The following is a 17,463-nucleotide window of genomic DNA, read 5'->3' on the forward strand; positions in this document are numbered from 1 at the left end:
AAACTAAAAGGTAATGAAAACAATTAGTTATGGAGAAGGGACAGAATAGAAGTAGAAAATACACTTATTTGACTGAACCATATTTTACAATTTACTTTTGGAACTATGAAATTGTTTTATAGAATTTTTTTTGAGTTTTAAATTTCTTTTCTTTTTTTTTTAATTTAATTTATTAGTTTTCTTTTCAGTAAATACAAGCAGTTTGGTACCATTATTTAGGCTCATCTGTGATCTACCCCCTCCCATTAGACCCTCCTTGTTAATGAAAATGGGTCGAGCATTGTGGAGTTAGCCCCCAGTTATTGGTATGATAAATGCCTCTGCAAATCATGACCCATGTTTTATAGAGTTTAAAAATATTAAATCAGGGCTAGACAGATGGCTTAGCAGAGAAGGAGCCTGTCTATGAAGCCTAAAAACCCAGGTTTAATTCCCCAGTAACCACATAAGTCAGATGCACAATGTGGGGTTTGCAACTGGAGTTTGTTTGTAGTGGTTAGAGGCCAATTCTCCCTCTCTCTTCTTCTCTCTCTTTCTATCTCTCTCTCACTCTCAAACAATTGTTTAAAAATATTAAATCAAAATAAAATACCTAGAAATAAAATGAAGAAAAACACAATAATATAGCTAGTTAGTGGCTAAATCATAAGGAGAAAATCAATTTTAAGTAAACATTTTTTTTCCAAGAGGAGGAAAAAGGAGAGAAAGGGTATGGGTGTGTCAGAGTCTCTGGCCACTGCAAATGAACTCGATGCATGCGCCACTTTGTAAATCTGGCTTTACATGGGTACTGGAGAACTGAACAGAGGCCATCATGCTTTATAAGAAAATTCCCTGGGCTGGAGAGATGGCTTAGTGGTTAAGTGCTTGCCTGTGAAGCCTAAGGACCCTGGTTCAAGGCTCGATTCCCCAGGACCCACGTTAGCCAGATGCACAAGGGGACGCAAGTGTCTGGAGTTCGTTTGCAGTGGCTGGAAGCCCTGGCGCGCCCATTCCTTCTCTATCTATCTCTTTCTCTCCCTCTCTCTCTGTCACTTTCAAATAAATAAATAAAAAATGAACAAAAAATTATAAAAAAAAGAAAATTCCTTTAATCACTGAGTCATTTCCCCAGTTACCATGAGTTAACTATTTTACTTAAAAAACTTTATACCTGAAGTAATTTCAGACTTACAAAATGACTGGATGCTTTGTAATTATAAGCAAAATTACATCACCTTTCTAGTAGTTCCACCAGCTCCCACAGTACTTTGTCATTCTTACAAAATTGCCTTAGTATAGTTACAGTAAAAAGTGATATATTAAAAAATAATACCCAATGATAGCTGGAAAAATTGCCAAGAACAGACTATTGTGAATGGTGGTTACACTTATGTACTCATAGCACCTGTGGTTTCCTGCATAAGATTGAGCTTGTCAATATCTCATTATGGATGGGGGAGGTGTTCATGAGACCCCACCCCATGGCTCCCAGAGTAGCTAGGAGCAGATGTAGTAGTAGTATATGCACTAGTGAGAGCCACTATTCTCTAATAAATAACCTCCCACCCACAATCATGTAAATGTAAACAACCCTAATTTAGCTCAGGGGGTCAAAATAAAAATCCTATCAAAAAGCCAAATAAATAAAAATCAAATATGAAAGTAGGACAGATATTAATTGGAAAGAAAGGTTTTAGTGGGAAGAGTGGGAAAAGGAAATGTGGGGGTAAATGGATCAAAATGTCTCAATATTTCAATTTTCCATACAAAGTAACATGATCACAAACTGTAGTATTGGAATATGAACATCTTTTAAGGGTCAGTGAACATCACGTAGCCTTTTACACATTGTAACAATGGTCATTCCAATGTATCCTCTTTGTATACACTATGATTTCCTTTAGGGTAGATTCATTTTTGTCTTCTCAGTGTCTCACATGTAGGAAGAAGTTAATGAAGATCTGTTAGATCAACCCAATGAAACACTGTATTGGGGAGTAAGATAAAACAAATTTATCCTGGCATTGTAGGTTTATATAGCAAATATCAGATAATCAAATGTCAAAATTTCAGTTCAGCTCTAAAGCAATAGGGCCTCAGAAAAAAAAATGCTATGAATTTCAGGTTCCTAAGATAGGAAAAATGAAGAAAGCAGTAATTAAGAATGAAAAAAGGGCTGAAGAGAGGGTGCTCTTGCCTGTGAAGCCTAAGGACCCTGGTTGGAGGCTTGATTCCCCAGGACCCATGTTAGCCAGATGAACAAGGGGGCGCAAGATCTGGAATTCATTTGCCGTGGCTGGAAGCCCTGGCACACCCATTCTGTCTCTCATTCTCTCTCTCTCTCTCTCAAATAAATAAATAAAAATAAACAAAAAAATTTAAAAGAATTAAAAAAAATGTTTTGCAGCATTTTGGCAATGAGCAAATTGTGACTTATCTTAGGTATTGTTAAATGGGAATGGAGGAACAGGGGAAAAAAAGGAACAAGATTCCTGTTACTAGCATGGTAAAATATATTATTTTTCATGGCAGTAAGATTACGGTTATTATTCCAGAACATGTTGTTTGGTGTTTATATGCTACTTCCACACATCTACTTCCTCACATTCTTCTTGGAACTCCTTTAATTTTGAGAGAAATAGTCTGGCTTTTACTTTAATATGCAGATTAATAGCATTTTCATCAAAAGTCACTTGGACATCGGGTATTATTCCATACAAACAACATAGGTAACGTATGTGTAACATATATCCTAATATAACAAAAACAACTAAATAATGTACATACACCCAATATTCTAAATCAAATCATAGACTTATTTACAAATGCTTTTAAGTAGAATTTGATTTTTAGAAAATTAATGTTGTCAAAACAATGAGAATCAATATTGAAAATTCTATTTTGGAATGAGCTATTTAATTTTTAATAATTTAAGGCAAATAAGGATCATAAAGCAAAATAAAATGAAAATATCACCAACTGTGTGGGTGTAGGTCATGAAACTAGAAAGGGAACCCTCAGAAGGGAAGAGAGGGAGAAGACAAAAAAAGAAAAACAAGAAGGTAATGAGATACATGTGGCACGCAAGTACAAGGGGCTCTTTTTTGAGTGGGCAAGGGGACATGGAAGGGCAGTGTGGGAGGGGAAGGGATAACAAAGTTTGAATGAAAAGACCATAATTAAACATACACACACACATAAGGTATGTTAACTTTAAAAATTAATTTAAAAATCTATATTCAGTGGCGCATGGTAGAACATTCCTTTAATCTCAATACCCTGGAGGGTGAAGCAGGAGGACAGTGAGTAAAATGTCATCCTGTGCTGCATAGTGTGACCCTGTCTCAAAACAATAACAACAACAACACTGAACAAAACCCCTACTATATTCACTTTCAAACATATAATCTCCTTACTTCCATGCCACTTATGAATCTAAAGTTTTTCAGCTTCTACCATTGATTGTCTGTTTTGCAGTGTGGGAACTGGACTCTATTTTTTGTGGCTGGTATAGTGAGCTTTGTCAACAAAGCATTTGCTCTTTAAGGTCTAGTGTTTTTGTTATGAGTCTCCTGTAGTATGTGCAGTTTATTTCCAATACCCAGCATGTGGCTCTCTTAGGTAGCTCTGCAGCCAAGTGCTGCTGGTAGGATAGTCTCTCTGTGATCATCTTCCCCTAGCACCCCTTTTATCTGTTTACTATTCATAGTTGAGGCCTGTCCCTAAGGAGGACCTCTCCTAGACCTCAGGTGGCATATTTCCAATTTCTCCAACCACCATAGTGTCTTAGCAAACTTCTCTGTGATCCAGTGAGCTATGATCATGCTCAGTTGAATCTCAGTGTTAATGGGAGGATGGTCAAACCTTTCCCTGAATGTTCCATCTCACTCTTCCATCTTGGAGTATGGGCTATTCCTTATACTGGCTATTCCAGTTTGTTCAGAGTTTTGGAATTCTTTCTTTCTTTCTTTCTTTCTTTCTTTCTTTCTTTCTTTCTTTCTTTCTTTCTTTCTTTCTTTCTTTCTTTCTTCCTTCCTTCCTTCCTTCCTTCCTTCCTTCCTTCCTTCCTTCCTTCCTTCCTTCCTTTCCTTCCTTCCTTTCCTTCCTTCCTTCCTTTCCTTTCCTTTCCTTTCCTTTCCTTCCTTCCTTCCTTCCTTCCTTCCTTCCTTCCTTCCTTCCTTCCTTCCTTCCTTCCTTCCTTCCTTCCTTCCTTCCTTCCTTCCTTCCTTCCTTCCTTCCTTCCTTCCTTTCTCTTTCTTTCTTTCTTTCTTTCTTTCTTTCTTTCTTTCTTTCTTTCTTTCTTTCTTTCTTTCTTTCTTTCTTTCCTTCCTTCCTTCCTTCCTTCCTTCCTTTCCTTCCTTCCTTCCTTCCTTCCTTCCTTCCTTCCTTCCTTCCTTCCTTTCCTTCCTTCCTTCCTTTCCTTCCTTCCTTCCTTTCCTTCCTTCCTTCCTTCCTTTCCTTCCTTCCTTCCTTTCCTTCCTTCCTTCCTTTCCTTCCTTCCTTCCTTTCCTTCCTTCCTTCCTTCCTTCCCTCCCTCCCTCCCTCCCTCTCTCTCTTTCTTTCTTTCTTTCTTTCTTTGTTTTTTTCAAGGTAGGGCCTTAAACTCACAGCCATCCTACCTATGCCTCCCGAGTGCTGGGATTAAAGGTATATGCCATCATGCCCAGCACCAGAATTCTGGAATCCTTTACTACCAATTCCCACTACTCTAACCCCTGGCAAGAATTCCTTACACTGAACACTTGACAGTTGAAAATAAATTGCTATTTTGCTTCTTCCTCCTGAATGGAACATGACTGATACACCACTCTCGTGGGGGGGGAGGGGACTCTCAAAAGTATAATTTTTGGGCTGTAAAGTCTTTGATGTGACTGAGTTATCTGAAGTGATTAAAAAAATAAATCTAGCTGGGCATGGTGGCACACGCCTTTAATCCCAGCACTCGGGAGGTAGAGGTAGGAGGATCACTGTGAGTTCAAGGCCACCCTGAGACTACATAATGAATTCCAGGTCAGCTGGGGCTAGAGTGAGAACCTACCTCGAAAAACAAAAAAAAAAAAACAAAACAAAAACAAAAAAAACTCTATCTACTCAGCACACTCTTTAGACTGTACTGAATTATAGAAAATAAACTGGTCATAACAGAACCAAAGAAAGATATTACATGTCTTCTTTATTTCAGAATCAAATATTTTCATATGCATTATGAAAGCAACATCAAATATGATTCCTTTTACCCTAACCTACCTAAAATAAACTAGCTGTGGGCTCAAATTTAAGGATTTCCTTACATGAGAATTTTATGATATATTTCAGGCCCCTTGAGCCTTCCTTCTAGTGATGAGCTGTATTTCCAGGTTGATTTTGTGAACCCAAATCTCTTACCAATAGTGAACCAATAGTAAAAAGTACAAATTTCAAAAGGCAATCACTGTGTGTTTCTTTATAATATCCTTAAAAGGAAAATGCTATAACTATACCATAAAAATTAGTTGCCTAAAATAATTTCCCTACTTTTTGATAATAAAAAATATTAAAGTCCAATTTTAATAAAGTGTCAAACTGGATTTATTTTATTTTTAAGGGGTTTTTCTTTGCTTATTTTTATTTATTTATTTGAGAGCGACAGAGAAAGAGGCAGAGAGAATGTGGCCTTCAGCCACTGCAAACAAACTCCAGACGCATGCACCCCCTTGTGCACCTGGCTTATGTAGGTCCTGGGGAACCGAGCCTCAAACTGGGTCCTTAGGCTTCACAGGCAAGCGCTTAACCCCTAAGCCATCTCTCCAGTCCTCAAACTGAATTTTAAATAGTGTCTTTATCTTTAAAAATAATTTTTATCAGAAACTTGAATATATGAACATATTGTAAGTTGGTCATATTCCCATCAGGTTATCCTTTTTTGTCTCCTCTTCCCACTCCCATTCCACTGAGTCTGTAAGACATGGTCCTCCTGTCTCATTGTAGAACACAATACATTCTTATTTTAACCACATGCTTAGGGACAAATTATTCACGGGTGTCATATGTACCCTGAATTGGTACTTAATACAGACATTTGGTCCTGTGGTAGAATTTTAGTACTGCTTTGGAATGGAGTAGAACCAACTAATATAACCTTACTCAAATACTGTTTCAGTTTCAAAATTACTTGGGCTGGGCTGGAGAGATGGCTTAGTGGTTAAGCGCTTGCCTGTGAAGCCTAAGGACCCCAGTTCGAGGCTCGATTCCCCAGGTCCCACGTTAGCCAGATGCACAAGGGGGTGCACGCGTCTGGAGTTTGTTTGCAGAGGCTGGAAGCCCTGGCGCGCCCATTCTCTCTTTCTCCCTGGTATCTGGTGAAGCCTTGCTCTCGTGTTCAGATGGCATCTTCACTCCATGCCTTCACATGGTAAAAGGGGTGAGGCAGTTCTCCAGAACCTCTTTTAAAAAATACATTGTGCACACAGGAAAAGCTTTAAATTTTTTACGTAGAACAGCTTTTTGTCAGGTTTGTTGCTTGAAAAGTGCTCTGAAAAGCAATACAGCAGACTTTCCTGGGTGTATACAACACAGTTTTATATAGAAATCATGTGTCTGTACTGGATTCATAGGAGAAAGGAATGGACTTTGGAGAACACAAGTAAATAAAATCTTGAGGTAGACCCTTGTAACTCTCAGTTCACAACCCTTTCTGAAGCAAGTATATAAAATACTTAGCAACAAGCTGTACTGTATTCTATACCAAACATAAAAGCAGCTTATAAATGAAGCTTTCCAGTAACAGAGGGAGTGGTAGGCTAGAAAAGTGGGTTTATAGTAATCACACCACATGCTTTTATTTTAAAGATTTATCTTTTGCATGTGCGTGGGGGGTGATGTGTGCACACGTCTGTACCTATGTAGAGACCCCCCCTCTGTGAGCTTGCCTGTAGCAGGTTGCACTCGCTTGTGCTGGCCAGTGCCAAATATTGGGTGTCCCCCTCCATTGCTCTTTTACCCATTCTGTTTTGTTTATTTGTTTTTTTGTTTTGTTTTATGAGGTAGGGTCTTGCTCCAGCCCAGGCTGACCTGGAATTCACTATGTAGTCTCATGTTGGCTTCGAACTCACAGTGATTCTCCTACCTCTGTCTCCTAAGTGCTGGAATTAAAGATGTGTGCCACTATGCCTGGGCTTCACCCATTCTCATTTAAACCTAAGTCTCTAGCTGTTCCTGGTGCTTGTAGGCTTGGTTTTGTTTGTTTTAATGAGCTCCAGTGAGTCTCAGGTCTTTGTTCCTCTATGAAATTGATGTTACAGATATGTGTGGCTATACCCAGCTGTTTATGTGGGTCCTGGAATTGGAACTCAAGTGATCTCTCAGACACCCTCAGACCCTCCATCAGAGAAAGTGTTCTTAACTACTGAGTCATCTCACCAGCCCAACTTTATAGTTTTCATGGCTTAGATTTACATTCTATGCCATAATGATTAAGACTAGAGACTTCAGAATGACATCTGACATAAAGCTGCATCCCAATTCTAATTTAGTATACACCTGCTTGGCATGTTATTTCCTTTCTTTTAAATCACGGTTTCGGGGCTGGAGAGATGGCTTAGAGGTTAAGTGCTTGCCTGTGAAGCCTAAGGACCCCGGTTCAAGGCTCGATTCCCCAGAACCCACGTTACCCAGATGCACAAGGGGGTGCATGTGTCTGGAGTTCGTTTGCAGTGGCTGGAAGCCCTGGTGCACCCACTCTCTCTTTCTCTCTCTCTGCCTCTTTCTCTCTGTGTCTGCTGCTCTCAAATAAATAAATAAAAAATTTTTAAAAAATTAAATCACAGTTTCTTCTGTCAGCTGAAGAAAAGTTAGTTTGAAAACTAAAATAATAATAAAGCAACTGTTAAGCAAAATGTGTGATCTGTGTATCATATGTCATTACATATCATTATCTTATAAAGTTTTATGTACTGTCCTAATACTTCCATACAATCAACCTCTTGAAAAGTAAAGAAACTGAGTATGAGGACCCTTTATAATGCCATTAATCCTATTCATGAGGACTTTCTCTTCATGATCTGACCACCTCCCAAAACCCCATCTTCTAATATCATTTGGGGAGTAGAATTTAATTTATGAATGGAGAAAAAAACAATACATTCAGATCACAGTAGGCCCCTAAATCTCCCAAAATTAGCTGACTTTAATGAACATGTCAGATTTATTAGGTAAAAAATTTTATCAGCCAATCTAGTGAAAGAAAATTTGAGGGGTGGGGAGATGGCTTAGCGGTTAAGCGCTTGCCTATGAAGCCTAAGGACCCCAGTTCGAGGCTCGTTCCCCAGGTCCCACGTTAGCCAGATGCGCAAGGGGGCGCACGCGTCTGGAGTTCATTTGCAGAGACTGGAAGCCCTGGCACGCCCATTCTCTCTTTCTCCCTCTATCTGTCTTTCTCTCTGTGTCTGTCGCTCTCAAATAAATAAATAAATAAATTAAAAAATATATTTTAAAAAAGAAAATTTGAAAGAAAACAGTAGTTCTCTAAGAGTATTTTTGATTTTTTAAAAAAAATTTAAAACATTTTTAAACGTTATTTTCCCTAACAATATTGTAACAATTTGTTTCTTGTCATAGCTCAGAATACTACTCTCCTATAGCTTTATTTGGGAAAAAGTAACAGGAAAACGAAAGAACTAAAACAAGTAAACAGAAATTATAGAGATGGGATTGACATTACAATAACTCTCAATTTAATTAACTGAAGATCAGTCATGACAGAGGACAGGGAAATGACATTACCTACAGTGTGCCATACAGGAAGTTGAGGTGCTTCAGACATCATCTACTCTTGATCTTTGTGTCAGCTCTGTGAGGACAGTACTATTCTCTTCATCTGATGGCATGAAATCTGAGATTTATAGAACCTAAGATCATGTTCTACACACATGTCTGACTTCAGCTCTTCCCAGGTTTTATCAGCTTTGATGGGTTTATAAGACAAACTAAAGCCTTTAGCTATAACTCACTTAGTGTTTATCAACCTCAAACTTTTTTAGATTTAATAAGAGCTCAACAGGTTAATACTGTCCTTTACTGAGACTCATGGAAATGAGACATTTTCAAGTATCATGGGATTAGAAGATTCTCAATCCATTTTCATTAACAAGGAGGGTCTAATGGGAAGGGGTAGATCACAGATGAGCCTAAATAATGGTACCAAACTGCCTGTATTTACTGAAGAGAAAACTAATAAATTAAATTAAAAAAATATATATATAAAGGATTTATGGATTAACAATAAAGGTTGCAAAATCTGTAACTAGAAAGTATCTTGCCCAGCAACAGGAAAATCTGTTCATGAGTTCATCTGTGCCCAAAGCTGAGGCACCAGTCCTCTTTGAAAACACTGCCTCACAGCCTCTACTTGTGGGCCCTGTGGCAGCAGAGCTGACACCTGAATTGGTAAGAAATGGAAAACAGGGAGTTGGAAGTGACGTGTTCTGTGGCCACCTAGGTAGGAAGAAGGAAGAAGATAGCTGGGACTGCAAGGATGTATTTGTCAGGAAGAGCCACTCACCTGAAGAATTGGCCAAAGCCACTGCTTTGCTATGTGATAGCTGACTACACTACTCAACCACCAGCCAGTGAGGTATTTTAAAGACATTATTCCCTGTTGTGTAATCAATAATTATTGCTTGTTAAGAAAAAATTGGGAATTTTACAAAAAACCGGTTTGCCATCCAAATGGTACTGCTGCTCATCTTTTGATGTTAAGTGTGCCTGTAGACATTTCCATGCATAGAATTCTGATGTGTTTATATAGTTGTTCAACTGTATATACAATTTTATGTCACTTTTGTATTTAACATATAAACACTTTTCCCATGTTACAGTCTTAAAAATAGAAAAGGTTTGTTTCCAAAGTAAAAAAAAAAAAAAAAAATGAATGAGCAAATAATTAAGGTAGAGATAAAGGAAATACTTTGTAACATTTTCATTCATATATTAAAAGTGTTGAAAATATGTACACAGTATAGAGACAAATTGGCAACTTCTCGGAAAGCTAACACTGCTTACTGACTTTCCATTAAAAACTGAGTAATTTGGCAATCATTCCTCAAACAGTAGTCTTAAGTCTGCTGACATTTATTTCAGATATGTAAACAAAATACATAAAATTCACCATATTGATATGGAGAAAATTTAAGCATGCCAAGATAAAAGCAAATAGCCAGTTTAAACAAGCTACGAAAATTCTTTCCTCAAATTCAGATATGGTGCTTCTTATGTGAATACTCACTCTCCTCCCCCCACCCTCGTTTTGAACCAAATGGCTTTTGTCTTTATTTTTCTAAGTATCGAATAAGGATAACAAATCAGATTAGCCTGTGTCCTGAGTCATTCTTCTGTAATATTTTACTATTGACAGATGGGAGGACAGACCATAATATTTATTATTGAGAGTGGTAATCTCATGTTTGGATTGCCAGATTTATTGCTATCCACGTTTCAGGGTTTTTTGTTTTTGTTTTTGTTTTTTTTTTTTTACATTTACCCTAGTACTTACAAAACATTATAGAAGAGCTATCTATTGAGCTTCCCCCACCACAAAACTGAATGAAAGTTTTTGTGAGCTAATAGACAACTTTATGTAAAATGTAAATAACTAATAGTCTAGAACTTTACCACAGGAGTTGACATAATAAAATTTATCCAGTATCTTTCCCTTGGGACACTGCATACTTGCTCCTTGTATATTAATTAGAAGAGTACAACCTGATGAACTTTCAGTGAACTCCTCCATATTACCAGCACCCAAGGAACTAGAATCATCACGAGTTTTTTTTGTCCTATTGCACACTTCACAGCCAGCACCTCCTCCAGAGGTAATTAGTAATTGACCTAAAACATACACTATAACATTTTTATACTTGTTATAATGTCATAGAATCTGTAGTCTTTTATGCTTGGTTTATTTTACTTATCATGTTTGTGAGAGTCATCTATGTGCTGTATGTAACAAAGGTTCGCACATTCATTCTTTTTACTACTCTGTTGTATGAATACACTAAATTCATTGCGTTACTCTGCTTTTCAACATTTGGGTTGTTTCTACTTTAGTGCATTCTACTAAAGGTATTCTTGTAGGTTTTGTGGTAGATATATGTTAAAGCATTTCTGTTTGGTATACTTAGGTGTGGAAATGCCTTAGCATCAAGTTATGTGTATGTCAGCTGTGATAGATACTCCCAAACACTGTACCAAATTGGAATTACTATTTTCATTATTAGCCACTGTGTTAGAAATGTAGTAGCATCAAACTGTGACTTAACATCTCTTTCTCTTTCTCCCCCCAACCCCGAGGCAAACTCACCAAAAGGGAAGATGACTACCCCGTGGCAGAGCCACAACACCTCCTGGGTATAAGCCTCCCTGAGGCCTCTGTGGGAAAAAGCAAGTGGGCTCAGCGATTGTCATGATCTATATTTCTCTGATGATCAAGTTGTATACCATTTACTGAAAAGGTGGGTCAATTTCTTTCTTTCTGAAATAGTTTTCAAGTCTTCTGACCATTTCTGATCTGCCTTTAGGTCCCTGCAGTTTACTTTCAGCATACTTAGACTTGACTTCTTTCTCTCAACATGAGAAGAATCATCACCTACTACTTACTATTCATAATTATATGATCTTGCTGTGGAAAGCTGCAGAACAAGCATGCACAACAAATTAATCTGGATAAACTACAATGCTAGCCAATAAAAAGGGATCAACCCAACTAGAATCATGTGGTTTTCAGTCCAGCTTTGGAATTCTGACCATGAAAATGAAGTATAACCATTTTAAATAATTACAGATGTATACTTTGCTAAGCAGTAGAAACATTCCTTTGTCCATTAAACATCACATGGCCCCTTTAGTGTAGCATACCTCCTCGATTCCTCAGTCAAAAAAAAAAAAAAACTGATTGAGAGGAGGTGGGGATATGATGGAGAAGAGTTTCAAAGGGAGAAGTGGGGGGAGGGAGGGCATCACCATGGGATATTGTTTATAATCATGGAAGTTGTTAATAAAAAAAATTAAGGCAAAAAAAATACACACATACACATAAATATGTATATATGTATGCATGTATATGGCATTTCTTTATTCACTCAGTAATATTTACTGACTACCTACTTGGGCTAGGCCAAATTCTAGATAGTAAATAAAGTTGTAAAAATCCACAAAAATAAAAATCCCAACTTTTGCTTCATGTACCTGTTTTTGTTTGGGGATGTGTGGTACTTGAAGCCACAAGTATATGATCATTAGGACGAACACTCTCAAATGTGGGTAAGAATACCAGCTCTACAGCCACCTAAACAGACCAACTTTGATTCAGCTACCTCTACTTGTGCATCAAGTGAAAATTTCTTAAATGTTTCTAGTCCTCAACTACAAAGTGTGGATGTTTTGCAAAGCTTTTCAGAAGATAAAAGAGATAGCATATATAAATAGCACCCAACTACAGGCCTTTCATTTAAATTATTGGGTGATTAGTATACAACAGCTCTTACAATATAGAATGTGCTTACTCACCTGTGTACACATGTGATCTTTATTGCAGAGAGAAGCTTTAGCTACTTCTCTTTCTGGTAAACATTATTAAAATATTTTAATTATAGAGTCAATTATTCATGCTACTGAAAACCTACCAGTTAAGATATTAGGTTTATTTATTTATTTACTTTTATTTGAGAATGTGAAAGAGGGAGAGGGAAAGGGAAGGAGAAAGGGAAGGAGGGAGGGACGGAGGGGTGGGGGAGGGAGGGGGAGGGAGAGAGAGAGAGAAGAGAGAGAAAATTGGTGTGCCAGGGCCTTTAGCTGCTGCAAACAAATTCCAGACACAAGTCTCCTTGCATGCATGTGAAACATTGTGCTTGTGTCACTGTGTGTCTGGCTTATGTGGGACCTAGAGATTAAAACATGAGTTTGGCTTTGCAGGCAAGTGCCTTAACCACTAAGCCATCTTTCCATCCTGTGATATTATAAAGCAACAGTTAATGTAAAAAACATCAACTTTAGGGCTGGAGAAATGGCTTAGAGGTTAAGCATTTGCCTGTGAAACTTAAGGACTCGGGTTCGAGGCTCGATTCTCCAGGACCCATGTTAGCCAGATGCACACATCTGGAGTTTGCTGGCAGTGGCTGGAGGACCTGGCGTGCCCATTCTCTCTGTCTTTCTCGCTCTGTCGCTCTCAAATAAATAAATAAATAAATAATGAGCAGAAAAAAATTAAATCAACTTTAAAATACCTATGTTTTAACCCACTTATTGCCTTAATAACTTCCTACAGAAGGCTTAAGCTTACTAGACAAAGCCTTATAAATTGGTCACAAACAAATTAGTCACAAAAAGAAAATGAGACAGATGGTAGAAATCTACTATAATGAATAAAGTAAGGAATCCACTCTAGGAAAATTATAAATATTTCTTATAATTGGGCATATCTTTTCAAGGGCCTTAGGAAGCTACATGTATGTAGATGTCAAAAAATTTCTATGTGTCACTGGTGTTTATGCCAGGGCATTTATTACACCTGCCCAACAAAGACCTTATTTCATTGTACCTGATAGAATAAGACAGTACTTAGCTCAAATTTATTCCTATTTTCATCCAGATGTAAAAAGTGAGAAACCTCGTTCACAAAACAAGGTGTTACCATACACCCAAGAGAACATGAACATGTACTTCCATGCAAAGTCATATATATGTGTGTGTGTGTATAATATATATATGTGTGTGTGTGTATATATATATATATATATATATATATATATATATATATATATGGTCTTCTTCATTTATGTTTTAGAAAGTTAACTCAAATATTGAATGAGAGACTAGTGAACCTCTTAGAAGAAATAGAAGTTAAGGTTCCTGTGAATCTCTGGTCACATGTTGGTCAATTGATCAATACATATCCTAATATATGTTTTTGTAAAGGTATCTTATTTCATACTTGTTACTGGTTTGTGGATATTTATTGCTGATTTGTTAACCAAACATATGGCCAATGGCCAACACCTCTGAAACTCATATCTTAATATGTATATCTAACACACATTATACCTTATGTATTTAAGAATGCTAAGGAGCACCTTGGCAATATACTTGGGAGAACATTCATGCAGCAAAATCCATAGCACAAGGCACAAAAATGAAAAAAAAAGTGGTCCTAAAGTGGTTGAAAAGGGCACTCATCTATAGAATGAGAGCTAAAACAAGAAGGAAAAGAAATACCTTGTTCAATCTTAAGTGGAAACTTGTGTTGAGCAAATAAAATTTTTTACTGCTTTGCAAATCTGTGAATGATCACAAGTGCCACAAATATATGTTTGGGAGTTACAAATACTGCTGGTTAAGTAAATGCCTAAATCCAGACTATGAATGAGCAAAGACAATACATGAATGTTCTCAGCAGCATTACACACAAAGAAGCCAGCCCATTCTCAAAGTCCATCAATGAATGAATGGATATACAAAATGTGACATGTGGTATAGTCAAGCATTGGCATAGAATTCACCCATAAAATGAGTGGAGTACAATGCTACATGTGGACGAAACTTGCAACATGTTAAACAAAAGAAAACAACAACACATAAAGCTGTTTGATTCCCATAATGTCCAAAATGAGTAAATTCATAGAAACAGAGAGTAAATTATAAGCTACCAGAGGACAAGGGGGGGGGGGGATAGTGGGTATCTATAAAACAGAAGGGGTTTCTTCTGGGGCTGATAAAATAGCAGTTGCACAACTGTGAATACTATACACTGGAAATCACTAAAATTTACATCTTGAAAAGATGCATTTTATAGCATGTGAATTATATCTTAGTAAGCATATTCTTACCATTTTATAAGTTATGCCTATAGGTTGGATTAAGTGTGATATTACTTTTAAAATGTTTGCATTTATTTATTTGAGAGATTATGATGCTAGGTAGGTATGCAGATGATAGATAGATAGATGATAGAGATAGGTAGATACATGATAGAGATAGATAGATAAACAGACAAACAGAAAGACTATGAATGAGAATGGGCATGCCAAAGCTTTCTCTTCACTACTAATTTAACCCTATTTTGATTTATTTAAGTACATGTAAATGGTTAGAGATTTATTAGCATAATATTTTTGAGTTATATACCATGAATTCCATAATGATTTAATAAACGTATTTTTAATGATTCATAAGATAGTAAGGTGATAAAAGTCTTCCAAAAATTTTATAGAAAGCTAAGAATTAATCTGACTTGAAACTGTATGTCGCCTGGTTTTTGAGAACCATTCAGTTTCCTAACACCGAGGCCAATTTCCAACCTGTCCTTTTGGCATCCAGGAGGCTTTTGTACTCATTGCAATACATCAAAATAAGATTGAGCATGTGTGAGATAAAGGTTCATTGTAAGGTGAGACAAGAAAATATTGTGAATGAGGATATGAGAAAGGAGAACCCAGCAAGTGGGCAGAGTGGAGGATAGTAACCACAGAGAGAGGAGAACCTACATATCTACTGTAAGCATTTTCATTATGCATATCAACTTTACAAAGAATAACAGAGAAGAACTGGTTCCTTTGCAAGCATCTGTGCTTGGTATTACATAGAAATCTTTGTAGACTCTCAGGAACACTTGAACTCAGACTAAAGAATGCCTGTTAGGAAGTGAAAACTCAAATGTTATTTCTCTATCCTGTTTTTTTTTTTTGTCACTATCAAACTGAATTATGACTTATTTATTGACTTGGGTCCTGGGGAATTGAACCTGGGTCCTTTGGCTTTGCAGGTAAACACCTTAACTGCTAAACCATCCCTTCAGCCCTAATCTCACATTCTTAGTCTATTACTCCAGAGATCTGGCTGAAGAAATCTGTCAATAAACTACCTCAGACAGATGAGAAATTTATTGTCTCCTTAAAAACTGTCTTTAGCCTAAAGAGACAGACAATTTAGTATAGTGATGGGATAGAATAAACTTCTGATGTTAATAATTTGGTGTTAAGAATAATCTATAAATATTTATTCTAATTATTTATAACATTGTATAAGAGAATCTGGCTTCTGCTACTGTGATTGAAAATTGATTTAGCACTTACAATTTTAAGTTGGAATCTTACTAAGTTTATAAACAGTGTCAGAATATTTTTTAAAAAGTTTTAAAACATTTACTTGTTTAATGAGTTAGGTTTATGGAAAATTATCTCATGATTCAGGAAGGTTTCCCTTAACAGACTACAAAGGAATCGAGTACATTAAACTCAAAATTATTTAAGAGATAAGGAAACAACACTGGCCTAAGTAAGCTTGAGGCCCTAGGTTTAATCCCTACCAGTGTGGGGGGAAAAAAATCCTCTAAGAAAAATCAAGGAAAGTAATTAGTTGAAAAGCCTAAAAAGGGAATTTTTTTTTAATTTTGCTAAAGTTCTAAAATAATTTTATGTTCAAAGGAGTCAATTCTAGACAATGAAATCATAAAATACAAAATCTAAATTTTACCATAAGATTTTTTTAACAAAATAGTAAAAACACATCAGTTAGTGTTTTTTTTTTTATGGGTGTGGGGTTCGAATTAAGGTTTTACTTTAGCCCAGGCTGTCTTTGAACTCACAGTAATACTCCTACCTCAACCTCTTAAGTGCTTAGATTAAAGATAAGTGCCACCACACCTAGTGGAGTTTTTTTTTTTTAAACTTTTTTTTTAAATTTTATTTATTTGAGAGTGACAGGAGGAGGAGAGAGTGAGAGAATGGGCACGCCAGGGCTTCCAGCCACTGCAAACGAACTCCAGAAGCATGTGTCCCTTGTGCATCTGGCTAATGTGGGTCCTGGGGAATCAAGCCTCGAACCGGGGTGCTCAGGCTTCACAGGCAAGCGCTTAACCGCTAAGCCATCTCTCCAGCCCAATTAGTGGAGTTTTTTTGTTGTTACTGTCATGAAGGAGCAATTTCTCAGAATCTCCTACAAATATTCTATGAATAATAATACTTCAAAGAGTTACAAAAATATTTTAAAATAATGATCCTGAGTAAATAACCTATAGGAATAGATTAACCTGGAGCTCACAGGATGCTAGATTCTATTTCCCAAAGTAAGATAATTGGATATACCACAAATAGGATACTCTGCCTTAGATTTTCCAATTTAAAGTCCCTACTGCATTGCTCTTGGGATTAAAAGATAAAAGGTTAAAGAAATACTTATCTTTTCCTGGTCTATGTTAAAATCTAAAGCTAAACAATAGCTAATTATGAAAAAATTATTATAACAAATTTTCTAAAGGATAAACTACATAGTTCATACTTGAAAACTAAAAATTAACTTTAAATGCTTATATATTACTTATAAATATTTACATATATAAATGATTACCTATATTAAACAAAACTTTGAGTTCTACAAAATCCTAATAAGTCTTAATTGTACCTTTCAACTTTCACACATACATTACTCAAGTCAAATGTGAATCAAATATGAGTC

The 17,463-nt window shown here is 36.6% G+C and overlaps 1 protein-coding gene across 12 annotated transcripts in view; it reads right to left on the reverse strand.

Moving 5' to 3' along the window:
- The window catches only part of Cask (calcium/calmodulin dependent serine protein kinase), a 361,845-nt gene that overhangs the window by 254,100 nt on the left and 90,282 nt on the right, over window positions 1-17,463 (reverse strand). The gene's annotated exons all lie outside the window — the stretch shown is intronic.

This window comes from Jaculus jaculus, chromosome X, assembly GCF_020740685.1.
Source record: "Jaculus jaculus isolate mJacJac1 chromosome X, mJacJac1.mat.Y.cur, whole genome shotgun sequence".
In the NCBI taxonomy this organism is placed as follows: domain Eukaryota; kingdom Metazoa; phylum Chordata; class Mammalia; order Rodentia; family Dipodidae; genus Jaculus; species Jaculus jaculus.